The following is a 23,716-nucleotide window of genomic DNA, read 5'->3' on the forward strand; positions in this document are numbered from 1 at the left end:
ATTTGTTTGTTTTCTGTGATTTTCCTTTGCGCGTTTGCTTTCTGAGATAAGGTGTTACAAAGCTCAGCCTGGCCTCAAACACACTGATATAGCCAAAGATGACCTTGAGCACTTTGCTCCTCCTGCTTCCACCCTCCAAGAGCTAGGAATATAAGAATCCCATGAATCCTTGCTCTTTGCTTTGGAGACTATGGAGATGGCCCAGATTGGGATCCTTCTCTCTCAAGTGTTCTTAGCTCACCTGCCCAGGGCTGGAGTTTGCCAGACAGTTGCTCCTGCAACCTCAGAGTCAGTCTGCTCACCAGGAGGCTGCATTAGATAACTTGATCACTTTTCTTTCATCAGCGTTGTTATTAGTTCTTTAAAATCTGTTCGAGTCTCAGCCTGATTGTTCTCCTGTGAGCTGACTTTTTAAAACATCAAAAAAACAAAAACAAAACAATACAAATAAACAAAAACCTTAGAGTTTTACATTTCTCTGGGCCTTAAATGAGTATCCCCAAATACCAGCACTTTCATAGCTTTTAATCTCATCAGAGTCCTCATGAGCTCTCACCTTTCTCTGCTATTGAAGGCAGACTGGAAGAACCAGGGAGTAGTCTGAATGAATGTCACAGAGTCACTGTATGCAATGCTCCCTACTCTGCAGAAGGTTAGCTGCCACTTCTAGGGAAATCATTGGAAGCACTGGGTGGCACATAAATAATTAAGGGGTGACTTTTAATTAAGGCTTTGTAGTGAAATCGGCTTTGTGCAACATTAAGAGCTTTTGAATAACTTTGATGCTCTCTTTTCAACCTGAACTTGTCATCCCTGGAAACTGCACAAATAGTGACTTTTAACAGCTTTGGTCTTTGATGATAGCAGAGACTCACTTCTTTCTTGTGAATGAATGCTTTGTGAAAAGGTAGAGATGATGGTATTCGTTATTCTTCTCATTGCTGTGACAACATATTCGACTAAATCAACTTATCCATGGTTTGTGTGTAGTGGCCAGTTAGGACACCGGACTCATGGAGGAGGGGAAGGCAGGGCAGTCAGAGCAGCTCTGGCTATGGTGACAGGAGCCTGAGGCAGCTTACTTCTGGTTCTCTGTCTGCTCTGGATTTCTGTTACAAGGTGTGATCTTGCAGGTTTTCGTCGTGCTTTGATACTTCCTAGCCATGATGAAGTCTTCTCCCTCTGGAACTAGATAAGACAAATTATCCTGTAAGTATCCATCCCTTATAAGATATTCAGAGCTACCTGTGGGCTATTTAATGCCACACAGAATCTGGATCATCTTTGTCTTCCTCCATCTTCCTTCCATCCTCTGTGAATTTAAACTTTACAATCAATGGTTGCACTCAATGGTCTCAACACAACATTGGTTGAATGTATAAGGGAGGGAAACAGGGTGTGTCTGTGTTTGCGTGCGCGCACATGCGTGGTGTTTAAGCTCTTTCTTGTGTTGTTTCTTTTCGGCTATTTTGGGGACTGTGTAAACGTTAATAGCTTTTCTTACACAGTTTGTCAAAAACAAATTTAAGCAAAGATTCCTCTTGTAATAAAGATGCTCATGCTATTTTCAGTGAAAGATTTAATAATGCCTCAGGTCATAATTGAAAGTATACTATATAAGAAGTGGAGAGATCACTTGGTAGTTGACAGTGCTTGCAGCTTTTCACTGGGCTCTAGTTCAGTTTGTAGCAAACACACTTAGTGGATAGCAACAGTTTGTAACTTCAACTGTGAAAAATCCAATGCCTACTTTTGAACTTTTTCAGCAATGGCTCTCATCTGTCCATATCCATATATATGTATCCATAAATGTAAAAAAAAATAAAACTTATTAAATCTTGTTTCATACAAATATTAAATAAATTAAACTTATTTTTGTCTCTGGTACATATCCTGAGTACTCTGAAATCTCAAATATTATAATATTTGGGATAGTTGCTGAAATTGGCTTAATGATCATTAGCTCACTAACAACACTGATGTCAGATAGGATCTCCAAAAAAACCTAGACATTTTTCAGTAGCCAATTCTCACAGATACACAACTAGCATGTATGTAAACTATTTGATAAGTAAGTTCAGACTGTAACTTTATGAGTTTCAGGAAAACCAATTTATTTGACTGTGCTTATAAAATATAATAATCAGCTCTATATAATCCAGTGGTGTCTTCTTAGAGATAAATCAGAACTTTGTCTCTTTATTATCAAGTCATGTGTGTGTGTGTGTGTGTGTGTGTGTGTGTGTGTGTGTGTGTGTGTGTTCAAATGCCATAATTCCCTTGTCTTGTGTTGGTTCTTCAGAAAATTGCTAATGATGAGATTTTCTAAGTAGGTTAACAGTTCTATAAAGTTATTCATAGTTTTCTTCTAAATTTATTAAACATGTATTCCTGAAAAATCCTACCATTTATAAAACAGATGAATGTACATTCGTGGACATAGAGGAAGTATATGACCTCCCTAGCCTTGTCAATTTGACATGACCTAGATTCATCCAAAAAAGATATCTCAATGAAATAATCTGTCTTCAACATCCTGTCTGTAAGAGACTGCTTGGCTAATTGATTTAGAAAGACTCAGTCTATTATTGGTGACACCAATCCCTCTGAAGGTTCACTCATGATGTATTATAATGTTGTTAAGTATGAGCCTGAGCAAACCAGATTGAGTCCCCAAGCAGCCTGCCTCCATTGTTACTGTTTTAAGAGCCCACTTCAACCTTTCCCTAAATGATGGGGTTTGCCTTAAATGTGTAAGCTAAATATACTCTTTCTTTCCCAAGTTTCTTTTAGTTCTAATGTTTTTCATAGCACATAAAGAAAACTAGAAGAGAAATTGATACCAAAAGTTGTTGTATGAACATTTTTTAATATGAATTTCTGTCAAGAAATACCAAAACATGTAAAAGACATAGAAAAAAATGAATGCTCATCAAAACAAATAAATAATATATATTTTCCTTACTGGGATTATAGCTAGATTTGTTTTTTACACACTCTTTATAGTATAGCTGAGGTACACATGTTAAGCCAAATTTTGAAAAACCTTACTATGTCCATTGCACTATTCACATGCTTTGGATGTTATGAGTTATTGTAGCCATGTAGCTTTAAAAATGAACCCATGCTAAAGTCAGCTATGTATTGGCATTGGCGGTGTCTGTTCCTATCCTGGTACAGAGTCTGAGATCCATGACTGTGTGTTTTTCCTAGCCAACGCCTCACTCACAAATGCCAGCTCTACCTCTCCTAATCTCCAAGATCACTCTCTTGCCAATTCACCACCCCATAGGCAGTTCTGGGGACATTCTTGCCAGCCTGGGCTCTCCAGTGGTTTCCTCTCCTCTGGATCTTGGACTTTTGTACAGTCTTTCCATTCAAAACCCTAGCTGAATGCCGCCTGGCTATGTTCTTTCCCTCATGCTCATCTAGGTCACTTAGAATGGAAAACACCAGTACTCTTTGTTTAAAATAAACAGATGACACAACCACTAGGTGTGAAATCTATCCTTCTAAACTCACCAATTATTCTATGTTAGAAATTCTTGTGGTGGAGGCTGCTACCAGGGCTAACAGTTCCCAGTCTATATCCTTCCTCCTCTCCCTCTTGCCTCCCTGTTTAAAGCCTCTTTCTTCTTCCTTAGTCCCCTTTTCCTTTCTAGGACCTGGAAGACTCACCTCCTCCTTCTCATTCAATGATTGGCTTCTTTTCATCTTTATTAGCCAATCAATTAATTAAGGGAAATTCCCGTACAAGCAATGTGTTCAAATTGAGTAGCTATGGAAAAAGATTTATTAATATGTCTGTAAAAGTTGGGACAGAGTATCCCTGTATCAGGGGAAAAAGAAAGAATGGTAGAGAAAGATGCATTATGTCTTCCACTCCCCTCTGTCAGCAAACATACCCATACATTATCATGTATATCACACACACACACACACACACACACACACACACACACACACACAGACACACAGACACACACACAGACACACACACACACACAAAATAAGAGCAGTATGTGTTCACTCCTTCTTTAAAAGGGGAACAAGAATACCCTTGGGAGGGAATAGGGAGGCAAAATTTAGAACAGAGGCAGAAGGAACACCCATTCAGAGCCTGCCCCACATGTGGCCCATACATATACAGCCACCCAATTAGATAAGATGGATGACGCAAAGAAGTGGAGACTGACAGGAACCCGATGTAGATCTCTCCTGAGAGACACAGCCAGAATACAGCAAATACATAGGCGAATGCCAGCAGCAAACCACTGAACTGAGAACAGGACCCCCGTTGAAGGAATCAGAGAAAGGACCGGAAGAGCTTGAAGGGGCTCATGACCCCATATGAACAACAATGCCAACCAACCAGAGCTTCCAGGGACTAAGCCATTACCCTAAGACTATACATGAATTGACCCTGGGCTCCCACCTCATAGGTAGCAATGAATAGCCTTGTAAGAGCACCAGTGGAAGGGGAAGCCCTTGGTCCTGCCAAGACTGAACTCCCAGTGAACGGGATTGTGGGGGGAGGGTGGTACTGGGGGAAGGATGGGGAGGGAAGCCCATATATAAGGGGCGGGGAGGGGTTAGGGGGATTTGGACCCAGAAACTGGCAAGGGGACTAACAATCGAAATGTAAATAAGAGGTACTCAAGTTAATAAAGATAAAAAAAGAAGAGCAGTATGTGTTATCATAAAGCTAGGTTCTTCTATTTAAAGATTCTACCACATAAGGAGGAAACATATTCAGACATACCCATGCCATACTTTACAGAGAAGATAAAACCAAGGGCAAGAAATAGATGTATGTAAACTTATCTGTGGGTCCAATATAGTTTTTAATATCAAATATAATCTAGAAATAGATTAAACATACTTTTTACCTTAGGGCCAAGGAATATTTGTTAGGACCAGATTGGGATTATCTAAGGATCCAGCTTGCCACTATCCTTGGACATGAGGACAAAGGACCATTTTTCTTTCTAACATCCTACCTGTATAATTATGACAAATTACACATGAAATATCTTTTTTCCTTTGCCTGTTCTTATGCCAAAATATCTGAAAAAGACTACTTACAAATAAATGGCTTATTTGAGATTAGAGTTCATGATACAGTGCACAGGAAAAGTAATAATACACAGCTAGTAACCCACCCTCTATTGTCAGCAAATAGAAAGAGGTGAATGCTGATGTTGCCTATACATAGGTGGAGTCTTTCCCCATTAATCAATTAAATTCAGAACCCACATTACAGATATTTCCTGAAGTTTGTCTCCTAGGTGATTTTAGATCCTGTCAAGTTGACAACAAAATTAATCACCGTGATGAGTATAAATAGCCATGAAAAGAATAAAATAAGAATTTGTTCTTCCAGTATAAAGACCATGCTGCAGATAGACGTGTTTCTTAAATTAAACTCTTTTCTAAAACCAAAAGAGGCCTGAAAAGTCAGACCTTTTATGCCTTCCAACTTTTCTAAAACATACAAGATTAAACTATCATACTTTTAAGTAAATTTTTATTGCAATACAATGATACTTTCTAATTGTTACTTGATAAACCCTAATTTTTTTCTATTTTTGTGAGTGTAGTGTTTTTCTTATCCACTGTTATTTGTAGAAATTTAGTGTTTACTTAGTGTGCATTCCTTTTGGTATAGGTGACTGTAGAAACTAGAGGTTGCCATCCAAAGTCTTCTTCATTTCTTTCCTACCTTATTTGTTATTTATCTATTTAAAGTTTTACTTCTTTAATTAAAAAATAAAATTACAGAAAATACATTTTGGTTATATTTTTCTTCTCATTGAAATCTACACAAATACTCCAAACCTATCTACAAATCCGTGTTTATGCTTTTCCTAGAACTCTATCTTTCCCTTTCTTAAGAATATAAAGCCTACCCAAAAATCAATTAAAAATAAACACAAAAGTAATAAGACAAAATAATACCCAAACAAACAAAATAAGACAAGGTATACACAGAGACACACAAAGAATTTTAGAGGCAATAAGTGCTGCCCAACACTCCAGGGCAGGTTTTTTTTTTTCCTTTCTAGTGAGTGAAGTTTGTATACCATCATACGCCTTTGGAGAAAATTGGTTTTCGCTTTGTCAGCAAGTTTAAATCACCAACAGCTTCTTGCCTGGGGATGAGACTTTGTATATATGTTTCCTTCTCAGTGCTAGCTTTTTAATCTGGTTTGAGCTTGCTCAGAACTTGTGCAAGCTGTCAGAGTTCCTATGACTTCATATGTGTATCTGTATGATTGTGTTTTGAAAATACGGTTTCTTTGAAGTCATCACTTACCTCTGGCTCTTTCATTCTTTCTGCCTCCTCTTCCATACAGATGCCTGATATTTTAGGTAAGCGGTATGATAAAAAAATCTCACTTATGATAGAGAGCTCAAAATTCCATCACTATCCGAACTCTATATTAGTTCCCTTCAAGAAAGCTTCTCTTACGAAGGCAGAACATGGCACTGATCTACACCTATAACAACAGTACATTAGCAGGAGCCATTCATTTTATTGCTATGTTCCTTTAGAATAATAAAAGTATTGCTTTTCTCTAAATGTATGTGAAAATACACACAGACAAACACACTCATATATATAAATATGAATATACACATATACATATACATATATATTATCAGGTTTGTGGCTACTTTATCAGTGTCAGATATGAATTCTGTCTCACACAGTGGGGCTCAAATACAATGTAAAAGAAAAGAGGTTGTTTATTCATACATTTATACCACTATTAAGTGAGTACATTTTTTAATCAACTGACTGTTATAGATTATAGGGCTTATATCTAAATATTTTTTCCCTTCCAGCATCATAAACTCTAGTCAGTAGGATTGAAACATTTATCTGGGCTCTGGATCTACTTCTCCATGTTTGACATTGTATGTTATCCTCAGCACTATACATTTATGATCATGTTATAGAGAGTAAATAATACCCAGAAGAATGGCCTGTGATGGGAGGGGTGATCTATGGTATCGTCTTTCATCAATGATTTAACAATATGCAAGGTATTCCTGGCCGAACGTTTTACATGGTGACATATGATATCTATTTAGAACTTCATCTTTGATGACTCCATCTATCTTCCTTTCATATAATGTGTGTGTGTGTGTGTGTGTGTGTGTGTGTGTGTAGCTTAGGAAGGTTCTACACTGGTAGTGTCCCAAATGTATATTCAAGGGGTGTTTATAGTTACTTGTCTGTCACAGTAGTCCCTATAATAGCCTACCACCTCATCCCTGTCCCCCTTTAATCCTCTTATTAAGGTTCCTCTTTATCTCCTTTAAATATCTTCTTCTTGAGATAAGTTTTCATAACAGAAGCTGTATCTTGAAAATTGGTTAACCTGACTATTCCTAGCACACAAGAGCTATTTCTGCTTAACTTCCTTATTTTCTCACTGGTAGAATTAGACATTTTTTAGTTGTCCTCCTTTTTACATTGCATACTGCTTGACTACTTTCTTTTGTCAACTTGAAACAAACTAGGGTCATTTGGGAAGAGGAATCTTCAACTGAAAAAAGAATGTGCCCAGTGCCAACTTTGGCAGGGTCTTCTTTCTTGTTAGTTTTTCATAAGGAGGAGAAAGGAAAGAGCATCGGGAGAGGATACGACTGTTCCTTACAAGATACAGGGATAAGACTTTGTCTTACGACATATTTAGGGTTGCTGTGTAATAATAAAAAAATTTACTTATCTGAGACTAAATTACCTTGCTACTGTAGCTGAACTGCCTAGAAACTGCAAGTTTCTGGCACTTAACACCTCTTCCTAAAACAGCAAAGGATTAAGTAAGTAGACTTTGTGCTATCTCAGCAGGAACTGCACAGATAGAACTTTCCACCAGCTAGTCAGAAGTTACAGGAAAAGGAGGGTACTTTGAGAAGTGATTATAATATTTATTACTAAGTTGTAAAACATTTCTTATGAAAGCTATCTAAGGGGGAAAGCAGAAAGATCCTGAATGGGAAAAGGGAAACATTCTCTTTCGCATCTTTTTGTCCTCAGTACATATACAATTTTCAGAATACATGATCACATGTTAAAAAGTTCACCACACGTTCACACATAAAAGCAAATCATAAATGACATAGAAGTTTACAACTGAGAGTATTTACATGCATAGCCATTAGGAGTAATTATCAAGTTAAACATCCACCACCTGTGACATGTTCACAGGTTCGTAGAGAGTTGAAAACCATAACTAAGCTATTAGTGAAGTTTTGTATAGATTAACCCAGACAATATTTTATCTTCTTTTACCTATAATAAATTGTTAGTTCCCTTTACGTGACCTTAGTTAATTGTTTTGACAATCTCTTGGAATGTGTTTTGAGTAATAGAAAGTATGGTTACTGTCTAGCAATCAATTACTTGGTGACACATGGGAGACTGACAGAATTCTCATTGCAGTTTTGACTATCAGAAAGGGATCTACTAGCAGTACTACTATTAAGAGAGCTTAATAATCACTGATATTTCAGTAATTCTTGTAGGATCATCCTTAAGAATTAAGAAGTCATCTATTTGTCTATATAGAATCACTGCAAGAGAGTACATCTTCGTAGATCTGCAGCTATCTGCTCAAAAGGGGTGGGCTAGTACCTAATGATTGCTATATATGTTTAATAATAACAAGAAACATATATTAATATCAGGAATCTTTCCTAAAATGAATTCTCTTGGGCTTCGCCTATAAAGCAAAACTGTTGCAGACTATAATCTGAAGCATACCTCCTACTATGATTCTGACAAAAATGTTTCCAAAAGACTTGGTCCTGGGTCTTTTCCTTGTAAAGAATGAGTATTGGAGTTAGGAATATTGTGGGGCCTCACCTTGGCAGTTTGTTTTGGGTTGTAGAAGATAGCAGGCTGAGAATGACATGGATAACAAAGAATTAAGCAGTGTTTCTTCGTGGCAGCTTTGGTTTCTATCTTCAAGTTTCTGCCTTCACTTTCCCTTATGATGATCTAATCTTAAGACAAATTGTTTCTGTATTAAGTTGTAATTGGTTATGATGTTTTATCCTAGTAATAGAAATCAAGCTGCAGCACATGGATTCTGGTGCTCAAACTCAGGTCTTGATGTAGTGTGGCAAGCCCTTTGTTGACTAAACCATCTTTTCAGCATCAACCCTTAATATTTCTAAAAGATAGTATTTTCAGTGTAAACAAAGTGCAGCTTTCCATAAGGATATATCATAGGTCTGAAATTTTAATTAAAGGAACCTGGATATAACAAAACAACACACACTTTAGCAAAATCTCTCCTGGTCAACTGCCATTACACTGAGTGTGCATCTGTGAATTTGCAAGACAAAACAGTTGTCAAGGAGGTGTGGTATAGTGATTAGCATGCCAAACAAATTATAAAGGGAAGGAGCAAAATGCTTGACTGGTTTGTTAGCTAAAATTAATTTGCATGGGGATTTTGTACATGACATACAGTGTCTTTACCTGTGAAAATTGAACAAATAGACAGAGCTGTGATATGAATGTGTGCGTGTGTGTGTGTGTGTGTGTGTCTCAAATATCTTGAGTCACAGCTCCTCCTCCACATGTCTTGTACATTAGATGAATTGTTCATTATTATTTTTCTGGCAAGGAAGAAAGAAAAAACTCAGTGTGGCAGCACACAGCTGTACTTCCAGCATTCGAGAAGTAGGGACGCAAAGAACAGAAATTCAAGGTCATTTTCAATTACACAGTAAAATTAAAACCAGCATAATGTTCATGAGATGCTGCCTCAAAAATTTAAAGCTAGAAAATGTTGTGCTTTAGGAAGTGGATGGGGGCTGGAGATAAACTTCAGAACAATGCATCCCTAGCATGTACAAGGCACTGATATACATTCTTCTATAACTTAACCAGATATAATGACTTGAGCTGTTCATCCCAGGTATCAGGATAAGATTTTATCATACATAAGGAATTTGAGGCTTGCCTTTCCCTAGATCTTCTAAGAAAGGGCAAGTGTGTGTGTGTGTGTGTGTGTGTGTGAGAGAGAGAGAGAGAGAGAGAGAGAGAGAGAGAGAGAGAGAGAGAGAGAGAACAAGAAGAGGAGGAGGGGAGGAGGGAGGCGGAGGAAGAGGAAGAATGAAGAAGGAGGAGGAGAAGAAAAAGAAGAAGAAGAGGAAGAGGAAGAGGAAGAATTAGAGGAAGAGGAAGAAGAAGAAATGAGGAAGAGGAAGAGGAAGAAGGAGAAGAAGAGGAAAAGTCATGTGGAGTTTCATAGAATATGTATTCTATTAGGTTTTAGATAAGCAACTGTTTTCAGTAGAGGCATTCTTTTCAGTTATATTTTGAATACTAATTGATAACAGACTTGCTGTGAAAGAACAGCATCAAGAAGAGAGTCCAAATAACAATTGCTATCATGTATGGTTATTAGTTTGACATAGTTCCCACTATGACTATTGCATGATCAATTTAATTTTCTCCTCACAATGAACAGAAGAGGAATGTTACATCTCTAAGAATAAGTAGATTTTCACAGTCTTATATCTTTTAGACATCCACAGATGAAACACAGGTCTGTCAGGAACCAACTATGTTGATCACCATGTTACCTTGCAGCATTAGCTAGAGTATGCTTTGCTCAGTTTGGTCTTCTCCTTTTAGATATCATTTCCAGTTCTTTCTATACTGAAATGGCCAGTGAATGCAGTAATATTTCAAATCACCGCTTCAGTTAGATCAGGTATCTGGAATTAGTCAGATGGATCAAGAGAAAAGGGACAACATTGATTGCTGACACTGCAGTGCATCGGGAGGAAATCCTCAGTCTGACAGAGAAGATCAGTCATTTCAACTACTTGTACCCAGAGTGTTGAACTAGCAAAATTTCTGACTTTTTAGTTTATTTTTTCACAGGACACCTTTGTAAACATGTCAGTTAGAGAAATGCTTGTTGGCTGTTTAAGCCTTAGCTGTGTAGATACAGTATGTCTAAACTTTTATTTCTGCTTGAACTTACTATTTCCAGAAGCCCAAATCATGTCATGGTACAAAAAAAGAAATGAATTAACAATTTGAAGTAACATTTTAAATCAGTTGGAAACATTCTAGATTATGATTATCAAAACATTGATTTCTGTTTAGGAGGAGACATTTGAAATTATGAAAAGTAAATAGAAATGGCCACATTCTAAAAGCTCTTAGTCGACATGGGGTAGGTTTTATTATCAGACCTTAGAAATTCCAAATCCTGACTGTAAATATAATTTACCAAGTTTACAGAGAGTGAAAACAGCAGTCTTCAGAATTACTCAGAAGTGATGATAAGAGATAACCTAGTGTGGGAAAGAATTTGCTGCAGAAAGAAGAGAATTCAAATTTCTGTGCCCATACTTTAAAACAGTCATGGTTGTATACAGCTATAACTCCAGTGCTATGATGACAGGGAAAGAATTTCTGGAGCTTGTGCACAGCAAGACAGCATCAGTATAAGTGAAAGGCTTTGAATTGATAAAATTGTGTAGAAAGTTATAAAAGAGGTTACTATTTATTTCTCTGTCTTCTGCTTGAACACATAGGAATGAAGGCATAGACAGACAGACACACACACACACACACATGCACACCATATCACACACACTAATTCTTGGTGGTCATGTACTGAGGAATATTAAATTCAAAATTTATAACCTTGAACTCATGAAAATGTCCACTTGACCTTTATAATTGCCATTGATCATGAATACTATTTTGTGAACCATGAATCCACATATGTAAAATAAATAAGTTGTCAGAATAAAGAAAGGGCATGACATATTAATATTAGAAAATTTAAAAAAAACATTAGTTTATTATTTTTGGGGTGTGTGTGTGTGTGTGCTGCATGTGTGTGTGTTCACGTAGGTCTTCTGATTCCACAGCATGTTTATATGCCAGATGGCCAATTTCTGTAATGGGTCATTATCTATGGATTCCTATGCTTAAAGTGAGGGTGTTAAGCTTGTTCTGCAAGTCCTTTTTCCCTCTTGCTGGCCCAACATAATTGTCAAAATTTAAATGAATTTCTTATAAGCAATTGATGAAGGTTATTTACTCATCATGAAGTTAGAAGTTCATATTGAAGCTCAGCAAGCCTCTGGAGTGACAATTCCATTTTATGTCAGCATAGGAGACTTGGATATCATTTGATAAGGGCTTATGACTAGTTATATTAATATTCATAGAATGACCAAATTGTTTGATCCTTGAAGAAGTCACCGTTAAATTGGAAGACAAAGAACAAGAGCCAAATAAGTCCAGCAGCTACTGCGATGCACTCACTGACTGAGCTGAGTCTGAACAAACATCAAAGAAACAGTGAGGTGTACTGTAGCCTAAGTAATGATACAAGCAAAAGCACTAAAATTCCTTGAATGAGGCATATAGGTATGGGAAAAGCACTTCAACCTGGGACTTCACTTGATTTAGGCTGCATAAAAATCTACCTTCCAGAAATATACCTAACAATGAAGTTGCTCACCTCATCTCACCTGCATGAAGCTGTATATGTATCAAACAATGGACTAAGACTCCCTGCACATAACATTGTTTATAAACTTCTCTTTCATGATCAACTTCCATTCAAAAGTATTCAAGAGCATATCCACATAATGGAGGGAGAAATCTGTTTCAACTGGCCTGAGACAGTTTAGAATATATAATCAGTAAGTCGTATTGAATCCTCTGGAACAACTTTCAAGGGAAACATCCTGTTTAATGTCATATACCTAGTGATAATGAATATGCATTTGATTAAATCAAATGCATCATTGTAACTGATGTTCACAGTTAATTAAGGCTTGCCTAATCAAAAAAAAAAGCCAATCAAAACAGAAATATCAACACTGAACTCTGAGTAAACAATTCCTCCTTCTCAAGTGGTCCACAAATTAAAGCTACACTGAATACCAGTGTTTCTCACTTTGCTTTTGAATAAAGTTTCTTTGTCACCTTGCTCTGTGACTTCTTGTAATAAGATGAAAACATCCTGGAAACACCTCACCTAGACAGTAACCTCAGATAAAACTGATAAGCATCTTCTTCAAATAATGACACGAATTATGGAAGTTCCAAAAGAATTCTTCTGTTACTTTCTTGTAAGAACTTATAAGAATGACACAAGCCATGTCTAATCTAATGCCTATTCAAAGAAATCAGAAGTTATAAAAAAATTCACCCTAGTGTTCTTTTTGTACCAATTTCAACTTTAAGATATTAAGTACAATCACATTGGAATTCCTTTTTTCTCAGAAGTTTTGATAAACTCACCTACAATTAAGCAAGAGGAGAATCCTTAATGAATTTCTCTAAAATACATTTGCATGATAGATAAAATATTAACTCTAGAATGAGAATATTAGAAAAATGCTTGTTTCTGTGTTACTGCATTGAAAATGTAATTTATACCCCTTTGTCATTTTCAAAATGCAGATGTTCATAGTATACATATTAGATTATGTGGACTATTAATAATAATAAAAGTTTCTAACAATAATTGAAGAACAGAGCCAGTACTTTGAGACAATAATGCTTCTGTCACATTTAATGTATAAAGTTTTTGCTATAGGTACACAATGATTCCTACATATGAAAGTCTAAATGCTCTACAGCTCATGCTTTCTGGTTTCAAGAAGTGAAAACTTGAGTAATAGTTTTAACTTCAAAATCAAAATGAAAACAAAATGCATGAACAGAAAGAACAGAAGGAAAATAAAAGAAGGGAAGAAAGAAAGCATGGAAAGAAGGAAGAAAGGAAGGAAGGAAGAAGGAAGGAAGGAAGGAAGGAAGGGAACAAGGAAGAAACAGGAAGAGATTTGGTAAGTTGCTCATTTGACAGGCTACATTCCAGTATGTAAGACACCCTTGGATGAGTTCCAAAACTGTACCAGATCAGGCATGGTTGTTCGTATCTACAATTTATTGGTGAATATCAGACATTCAAAGTCATCACTGGATATATAGTGAGCTTCAGTCAAGTCTGGGGTTTATGAGACCCTGTGGTAAAAAGAGAGAGAGAGAGAGAGAGAGAGAGAGAGAGAGAGAGAGAGAGAGAGAGAGAGAGAAGGAGCTAGGGACATAGAGGTAGAGGAAGAAAGGAAGGACTGACTTCGAGCGATAGCGACGCAAGATGGCAGCCACCACAGGCTCGGGAGTAAAAGTCCTTCGAGATTTCCGACTGTTGGAAGAGCTGGAAGAAGGCCAGAAAGGAGTAGGTGACAGCACAGTTAGCTAGGGTCTGGAGGACGATGAGGACATGACACTCACAAGATAGACAGGCATGATAATTGGGCCTCCACGAACAATTTATGAAAACCGAATATGCAGCCTTAAGATAGAGTGTGGGCCACACTAGTATCCAGAAGCATCCCAGTCTGTGAGATTTGTAACAAGAGTCAATATGAACGGCGTGAGCAGTTCCAATGGAGTGGTGGATCCACGAGCCATGGCAGTGCTGGCAAAGTGACAGAATTCCGACAGCCTCAAAGTCATCCTGTAGGAAGTGAGGTGCTTGATGATGTCAAAAGAGAACATGAAGCTGCCTCAGCCACCAGAAGGACAGTGTTACAGCCATTAGTCACCAAGGCCCCGGCCTCCCTTCCCCATCCAACCCAAGTCTTCATTTTCCATAGTAGTGAATTTTCTAGATCCATCTGTAGACCTCAAAGTACTTGAGGGGAAGCCCCATTTAGAATTCATCCTGAGACACTGCTCTGATACTAACTTCTTGTCCATTTGAAATACCTAAGTTGTGCTGTGTAACATCATCTGTCGAGTATAACTGCTGTCTGCCTGGTTGAACTTATGGGATCAATAAGGTGTGTTGAAATCGGTTTCCTTTGGGAGTGGTGGGCACAGCTAACGCAACTGTGGACAGACACGTCTCACACAATCACCTGCTGCTGGCACTTGGCCTGGGTATGCATTTGCCTGCCCCGCCCTCTGCCACAGCTGTGTGGTGGCCCATAGAATAGATGGGGAGGTTTCAGGTAGCAGCTGTGGGACTGACCACCACTAGGCTTGGGGTGCTCTGGCTGTACCCATGCTTTCTTAAGTCTTAAGTGATTGCCCCATCCAAGCCATGGTCCCCACTCCTCCACTCCCACCCTTGGTCAAAGCTTAAATTGTAACCTCCCCTCCCCTGAAATTGGCCTCGGGTGAGGAATTCAGAGCTTCCAGTCTCCCTACCTTTATCAAGGGGTGCTGCTTTCCCCTCCTCAAGTCCCTTGTTGCCCATCACCACCCAACAATTGCTGTGGCCAGAAGCCATCAGATGAGGTTGAAAAAGCCTAGCCTCCCTCCCTTAGCTCTGGACCACACTTGTTCACCTGCCACCAGCCTGGGAAGGGAGCTCTGGGTCCGAGGCCCTGCCACCACCATCAGCTCTTGAGTTTTGAGCTCAGGTCTAGAGGTGAACAGAGCAGTCACAGGGCGACTCAGACGGGCCTCCACTCAGGGTCCTTGGATATATGCCTAGAGAAAGGCCATGTGGAGAGTCCTCGGTGCACAGGTTCTGAGTTGGTTCCTTTTCCCATAATTGCTTTGTTTTTACACGATGAAGAGGTTTGAACAGGGCTCTCAGTCACCCTGACCACCCATCGGGTCTGGAGTGGAGTCTGACAGCTGAAGATGAGGCCCTGACTCTGCCAACTCGGGTTTCAGTGTTGCTCCTCAGACCCTGGGCAGGGACCCAGAGGAGCTCTGTGTCACTATGTTCACAGATCGTTTGCAGATAGGTGGGCCTGGCTCCTGGCTCATTGACAAGCTCCCCACTCTGTTCACGACCACTAAATGTTGAAATGTGGATGCATACTGAAATAAAGGTAATTGGAGGTGTTGCAAAGGAAAAAAAAGACTGAGCAAATGAAACACTGGTGATTCTTTCTTAGTCCATTCAAGCCTCATTAAGTTTCAAATTTTTCAAACTAGCCATATGTACAGAAAAATTCAAAAAGACAATGATAATAACCACATGGCAGTCACCTGGGGAGGGAATTTGCTCACAGTGGTAGAATGTAAATAAGCTGAGTTGATAGTATAAGAATAACGCAAATTCTCAACTGATTGATTTGAAGTATCTTTTCCCACATATGAGCTTACTTTAATGAGAGGAATGGTGGACATGTCAACCTTTAATGAAGTCCAATTTTTTAAGCCTTCTCTATTCCTATTTTCAGTCATGGTGACTTCATGAAGGATTTTGTGATAGTATATATCAGTATGATATCATCTTACTAAAATCAATAGGAAATACAGTCCAAATTTTTGAATCCCAATTAATTAAAGATGAATATTTACACAAAATTGTTTGTATCAAATTCGACAAAGTTGTTTTCGTGAATAAGAAAGGAACACAGAACTAAACCCTTAACAAAAATTAAAATCAGGACCTATAGAAAAGGCTTATGGGTTTTCCTTGGTCTCTAGTAGAGAATCTAAGTTCAGTGTCCAGTATCTATACTTGGTGGGTCATTACTACTTGTCAATCGAGCTCTGGAAATTGGGTACCCTCTCCTACATTTTGCAAGTACCTGTACTCATTTGTGCACACATGTACAGATGCATGAAGCAAATATTTAAAACCATTTTTAATATGAAAAACTAAAAAAAGTCAAAAAGAAAATGAAGGACAAAGAACAATGATTTGAATATAAGTCATGTTAATACTGCACATGTCTATAAAAAACAGTCATTTAACATAACCTTGAAACATAATAATTCAGATAGTTAAAATGCAGTCCCACACTCCTACAGAGTATTTAATATCAAATTATTCTCTATAGTTATTCAAATCAATATTCAAATCAATAATTTCTACAGGTGCATTTAATAGTCTTTGTTCATTAAACTAATCAAAATCTATGTTGTAGTTATTTGAAGAGAAAGAATTTTATGAATCACGTAATATCAACTGAATAAATATGAAAATTATGTATGCAAACTTTAAAGAACTTAGTTTCAACACGAAAGTATAAATTTACAATTTAATAAACAAGGAACTAATTGATCAACCAAATGTTAATAACTAAAATTCATCTATGTATGCAATAGAAAATAATATTTGAGATATAAAATTAAGACTTGTGTTAGTAAAATAATGCATAAGTTATTTTACTTAAAGTCTGACTTAATCATTTGATGACTTAGTTGTTCCCCATGTACAACCACCTGTACCCCAGGACTGCAAATTATAAATATGATTCTACAATTTCTAATAAAGAGCAAATAAATTTCAAGCAATCATCACAAAAATGTTTACTAACAGCAATCACATTCAAATCAGACAAACAAAAAATAAATTGAACACCATGTGCTCCAGCTGTATATCCTGTGAACATAACCCCAAGACACCAAATTACTACAGAGGTACTTGTACAGTTTCACCCATTGTTGCTTAGTTCCCAGCAGGGAGGAAATGCAATTCATATGAATGAATCCTCTGACTGCTCTGCTTTTCCTATCAGTTATTTTGCTATGCTGCCACTATGCCATCCTCATCGTGCAATCCTAGATAGCACAGTGATCTATGACTCCAAGATATAATGTTTGACTATGTAATTGCAAATATTGGAAGAGAAATTAAGTCTTAAATACTGCTATATATTTATTTAAATGTCCCTGTTTGTTTTATTCCAGAGACTGTGCTACAAAAGGTATATACACACATCTCCCTCATTTCCTCTGCTGAAGGCTATGTGGCTTAGTTTTAATTCTCATGTGATAAAGTATCACATTCTCTATACTATTTCAAGACATGTATCTCTCTTATTCTTTTCTATTTAAAGAGTCTAAACTGTCCTTATATCAAACTATGCTGTTTATATAACAGGCAATCCTCGAAATATCAACTGTGCTTCACAAGGTAAGTATGCAAAATACGGTTTTATAGAATCCCTTGAAATGCATCTACTCCTATTTTTATTTTCTGGTCTATTCAGGTGTCTTTTATGATATCCACCTGCTTGTTACCTATGGAAAATTACAAACAAAAGCAAAAAAAGAAAACAATTCAGGTCTGTTATCAAATCTTAAGCAAATATTCATCACTCTAGGACTGGGGAATTGCTCAGAGGGTAGAAACATATGGACCTGGGTGTGAATATTCAACATGTATACATAATGCCAGGCATAGGGGATAGCTACACATAACTATTACCTCTGAATCCTGAGGGCTCACTGACCAGTTCTCCAATCCCACACTGAATTTCTAGTTCAACAAGAGAACTTATGTCAAGAACAGTGAACAGCACTAAAGAAGACGCTTGAAATCCTTCTCAGAACTCCAAAAACACATGCACAGATGGGTAAAGCCACACAGTTACAGGCATGCAGCACACACTCATATCCACCAACATTCTTACAACACACAACACCACAGATACATAGAAAATGGTTAAGGGACTGCAGAATAATTCTTAATTTGCTGTTGTCAACCAGTATGTATCTTAGATACTGATAATAACCAAGATAAGATTAAGCTGGAAGAGAGTTTATCCATATTTTTAACTTTTGCTATATGTTAATTTAATTAAATGCTTTCGTAATTTTACACAAAATATTATATCCAGATTTATGGGATTGTAGAATCACCCAGGACAAAAACTTTTGAGCATGTCTGAGAGACATCAGACTGGAAGAGTTCTAGTGCAAAGGCCCTCCAGCCAGAAGCTGGAACCCAGATGCCCTTCAACAGAGGAATGGATACAGAAAATGTGGCATATTTACACCATGAAGTACTACTCAACTTTCCAAAACAATGACTTCATGAAATTCCTAGGCAAATGGATAGAACTAGGAAATACCATGCTGAGTGAATTAACACAGTTAGTAGATACTAGTCCAAAGCTTGGAATACCCAAGATACAATTCATAGACTATATGATGCTCAAGAAGGAGGAAGAACAAAATGTGTACACTTCAGTCCTTCCTAGAAGGGGGAACAAAATACTCAAGAGGGAGAGGAATATCGGGACACAGAGTGGAGCAGAGACTTAAGGAAAGGCCATCTAGATGCTGCCCCATCTGGGGATCTATCACATATGCAGCCACCAAACCTAGTCAGTATTGCTGATGCCAAGAAATCCTTATTGATGGGAGCTTGATGTGGATGTCTCCTGAGAGACTCTGCCAGAACCTCACTGATATAGACAAGCATGCTTGAAGCTAACCATCGGACTCCATGGGGACTCCAATGAAGGAGTGAAGGAAGACTGAAACGGCTTGCAAACCCATAGGAAGAACAACAGTATCAACCAACTAGACTCACCAGTGCTCCCAGGGATTAAAGTACTAACCAAATAGTACTCATGAAAAAGCCTAATGCTTCAGTTGCATATGGCGCAGAGGATGGCATTGTCTGGCATCAATAGGAGGAGAAGCCCTTGGTCCTATGAATGTTCCTTTCTCCAGTGCAGGGGAATGGTATGCTATTGAGGTGTGAGTGGGTGGATGGGAGGAAAAGCATCCTCATGGAAGCAGGGGATGGGTTGTTGGCTAGTGGGTAACTGGGCAAGGGAATAACATTTGCAGTGTAAATATATAAAATATCAAGTTAAAAAATGTTACTACTGCTCTTAATAACCCTATATAAGTTTTTAAAATCCACTTGCCAAAATTCTAACTAAGTCTGTTTTGTGTTCACACATGGACAATGATGGATTAACACCATATCTGGGAATATCTTCTCAATATTAGACATAACATCTGAATATGTGATTATTTATATCCATTTTTTGTTCAAGAAGAATCCGATGCCAAAGAAAATTTCCTCTTTTTCATTAGCATGGAAATTATATTCAAAATAAGCTAATAAAATAAAGGATACCTGAGTGTATACACATTCACATACATATTCATATGTATGAATATGTGTGTATATATGTATACATGATGTAGGCCTCCTTCACAGGGCATCTAGGCCTTAACACTTCCCTCAGGCCTACACATTGCATCTAGGCCTTCATGTTTTCCCTAGTCTTTTAACAGACAGCAGCTTTGTCCTCTGAGCCATCAGTCTACAGAGGAATTCATAGAGAACCCTGTCTGAAAAACTAGGGGAGGGAGACAAACAGATTAACAGATTGATTGCTCTCTCTCTCTCTCTCTCTCTCTCTCTCTCTCTCTGTGTGTGTGTGTGTGTGTGTGTGTGTGTGTGTGTTTGTGTGTGTGTGTGTGTGTGTGTATGTGTGTGTGTGTGTGTATTCAACTGAGGAGGCACTGGCAAATAAATGTTTGCCCCTCCTCTGTAAGCCAGGCCACCCCAATACTGCTTTTCCTTTTCCTTAGTTTGTTTGGTTTATTCCAAGTTAATTGTATCTGTTTCTTTAATTTCCTCATTTCTTTAGTTGAGTCAGGGGTCTTTGCACATAAGCCCTGGAAATCAGTACTTGGATCAGGTCTGCAGCCTGCTCACAGGGTTCTACCCACCTCCACCACTCAAGTGATGCAATAAAAGACATGCAGCACCACACCTGGCTTCTTTTCACTGTACATTTACTTTAGTTCCAATGTTCATTCAGGTCTGAGACAGGAGGGAGGGAAGGAGGGAAGAGAGACAGAGAGTGACAGAGAAACAGTGACAGAGAGGGAGAATTGTAGGTTATTGTTCCATCACTTCAATCACTGTCTGTTGTTAGCCATCTTGGCAACCATGCCCCGAAACCCTACCTTGGGTAAGATCAAGCATAATGGCAGCAACCATATAACTCCTGCTTAGTCGCACTGAACACCCCAGTCATCACTACCTGTGGAGAATTGTAAGGGGGCTCCTCTGATCTAGAGAGTAGAACCATTGAATGAAAGGAGAAGCACAACCAGCATTATTTGTTTTGAAATATAAGACGTGGAAAGAACTATATGTGTGGATTTACAGACAGAAAGACAGAGAGAGAGAGAGACAGAGAGACAGACAGACAGGACGGACAAGACAGAACAGGACAGGACAGGAGAAAAAAAACAAGAACACAAACAAAAACTCAAAATGGAAGTCCGGTTCCAAATAGTCTCTGTCTGCACTGTCGCTCTAGAGTTGGAGGTCCAGCTTATAAAAGCTTATACATGGATGGTTTTGGGAAATGCTGCTGGGTGTTCGGTACAGGTCCAAGAATATTGCGGGTAACTAGACAACAAAGAAAGCAGTTAGACTGACTTCTACAGTGTATGGTTTCTGAGTGTGTTATCACACAGAAGAACCTAACAGGATATGTAATGAATTCCGGCAGTAACAGCAGAAACAACTAATGAGAAAGTGTCCTTATAATATTAGTAACTGCAACAAAATGGCAGACTAGCTAGGTAACAGTTACCTAGCCATTAACTAATCTGACATAGGCCTTCTTCACATTGCATCTAGATAGGCCTTCCTATCTTCCTCTCCAGTGCTGAGACCAAAGTGAGATCAAAGTCATGCATCACAATGGGTGCCATCCTTTTCATTTTTTTCTTTCATCCTAGGAAGTGTGCATGTGTGTGTGTGTGTGTGTGTGTGTGTGTGTGTGTGTGTGTGTGTGTGTGTGTGTAGATAGAGAGAGAGAGAGGGAGAGGGAGAAGGAGAGGGAGAGGGGCAGAGGGAGAGCGAGAGAGAGTGCTTGAGAGAGAGAGAGAGAGAAAGAGAGAGAGAGAGTTTAAAATCAGCACTCAAGACTGTTTTTCTTCATATCCCTATCCAAATCCGCCCAAACCAGTAGTACAGCCACCAGCACCATAGACAGAGGAAGATGAAATCTCTAGTCTGAAAAACTAGAGGAGGGAGATAAACAGATCTCTCTCTCTCTCTCTCTCTCTCTCTCTCTCTCTCTCTCTCTCTCTCTCTCTCTCTCCTCTCTCTCCCCCTCATAATTTGTTAAAGTGTTCCTTTGTGCTGTGTGGATTCTACTTTATTAAGCAATTTTCACATCTTACTAGCTCCAAAGAGGAGTCAACAGTGTCTTGGCGTGCAGGCAGTTGTTGCCTTCCTTAAATATTTTTTGGTGTGTTTGTTTGTTTGTTTGTTTCAAAACCCAGGGCCTGCCTTCGTTCAACAGATCCAAGCCCAGTTCTCCAAGGGAAAAATGGAGTCAAGTCCGAAGTCACTGGCATTTAAGTCATCTGCCATTGACAGTCATAGGAGATGGGACTATTGTGCTTTCTCCAATGGAGATTCACCTGGGTATGCATCAATCACATATAAGGGCAGGCCTGGGGTAGAACAGGGTGGTGGATGGGGAGGAAGGATCTGGCAAGAGCTCTGCGATGGGAAACTATGATCAGAATGTCGCACAGAAAACAAAATTTGTACTTTAAAAAAAAAAAAAGCTCCCGATATCTATCCAAAAAGGAAAAGAAAAAAAACTGACAGCAGAACTTTACTAACTACTAATGTTCCATCTCCCTGTATCCAACCACTCCACTCCCAGATAGGTAGATGATAGTTTGCACTTCTGTCCCAATTGTGCTATCGAGATTAATAAAAGGGGAACCACCTCTGTGGTTATGTTTTACACACACGAAATAAAATAAAAGGAGTGGATAGGTGTGCCTGGCATTTTAAGATGCTCAATTTCTTTGCAAGCTTCATTTTATTTCATTCTTTTAAAGGTTTGTTTATTTATTTTCATTTATATGAGTATACTAAAGCCCTTTTCATATACACACGGCAGTAGAGTACATGGGATATCCCTTTGCAGAGGGTTGTGAGCCACTATATGGTTTCTGTGCAATGAAACTCAGGACCTCTGGAAGAGCAGAGCAGTGAGTGCTCTTAACCTCGGAGCCATCTCTCCAGCCCTTCACAAGCTTTATTTAACTAAACATTAAACATGAATCAGAAATGCCAAATCTTGTAAATATGGTCCAGATTCAGCCTTACTTAGAAATCCAGAGCTGGCAGGGCGAGGCTGGGAGTGAACAAAAGGAGTCTTCCTCTTTCCCTGAGGGTGTGCTATCAATTCCATTACCATTTCCAAACAGCTGGGTGTGAGTCTAACTAAGGTTTTCTTCAGTCATTTGCCATGAGCCAGAGCACTGAAAGGACAGCAAGGGATCAGACATTCACAACTGAAATCATCACTCACTGATTTCAGGCAGAAAACTTGCCCCCCCTAAAGAGGCACCGCCTGGCTCAGCGCTGAAGCAAAGCATGCTAGGGCAGCAGCAGTATTTCCTGGACAGTCCCACTTTGGGCTGCATTCCCAAGCAACCCGACTCCAGGAAAATCTGGGCCTGGCATTCCTGGGCCCGCTACCGGCCTCACACCATCCAAGGGCTCGGCCTTGATCAGAAGGACTTGGGACCCCAGGAGCATTGCCGGGGAGTGGGTCTTCCATACGCCACATTTCACGCGCCACGGCACGCGGCAGGGATTCGGCACTGGGCTCTTCCCTGTTCACTGGCCATTACTGAGGGAATCCTGGTTAGTTTCTTTTCCTCTGCTGAGTAATATGCTTAAATTCAGCGGGTCGCCACATCTAATCTGAGGTCGTGGTTGACAGGGGAAGGAGGAAAGGAGGGCGCGCGTGGCCGCCGGCGGACGGACGGAGAGGAGAGCGAGAGGGTGCCGGGGTCCCAGGCCGGGGCCTGCGACCTCTCTACCCCAGCCAGCTCCCACATCCCGGGGACAAGTTCCGTCAGCGCAGGGACGCCACAGCGTCACGCCAGCTGGTGCCCGAGCGGACGGGCCCCACAACAGGGAGGGGGGGAGGAGAG

At 39.1% G+C, this 23,716-nt stretch overlaps 2 pseudogenes; both read left to right on the forward strand.

Annotated features, from left to right (window-relative positions):
* The window catches only part of LOC148006609 (uncharacterized), a 2,902,548-nt pseudogene that overhangs the window by 1,108,813 nt on the left and 1,770,019 nt on the right, over nt 1–23,716 (forward strand).
* Nucleotides 14,144–14,624, forward strand: LOC147995891 (ubiquitin-conjugating enzyme E2 variant 1 pseudogene; annotated as a pseudogene).

The sequence above is a fragment of the Rattus norvegicus genome, chromosome 2 (assembly GCF_021556685.1).
Source record: "Rattus norvegicus strain SHRSP/BbbUtx chromosome 2, alternate assembly SHRSP_T2T, whole genome shotgun sequence".
Lineage (NCBI taxonomy): Eukaryota > Metazoa > Chordata > Mammalia > Rodentia > Muridae > Rattus > Rattus norvegicus.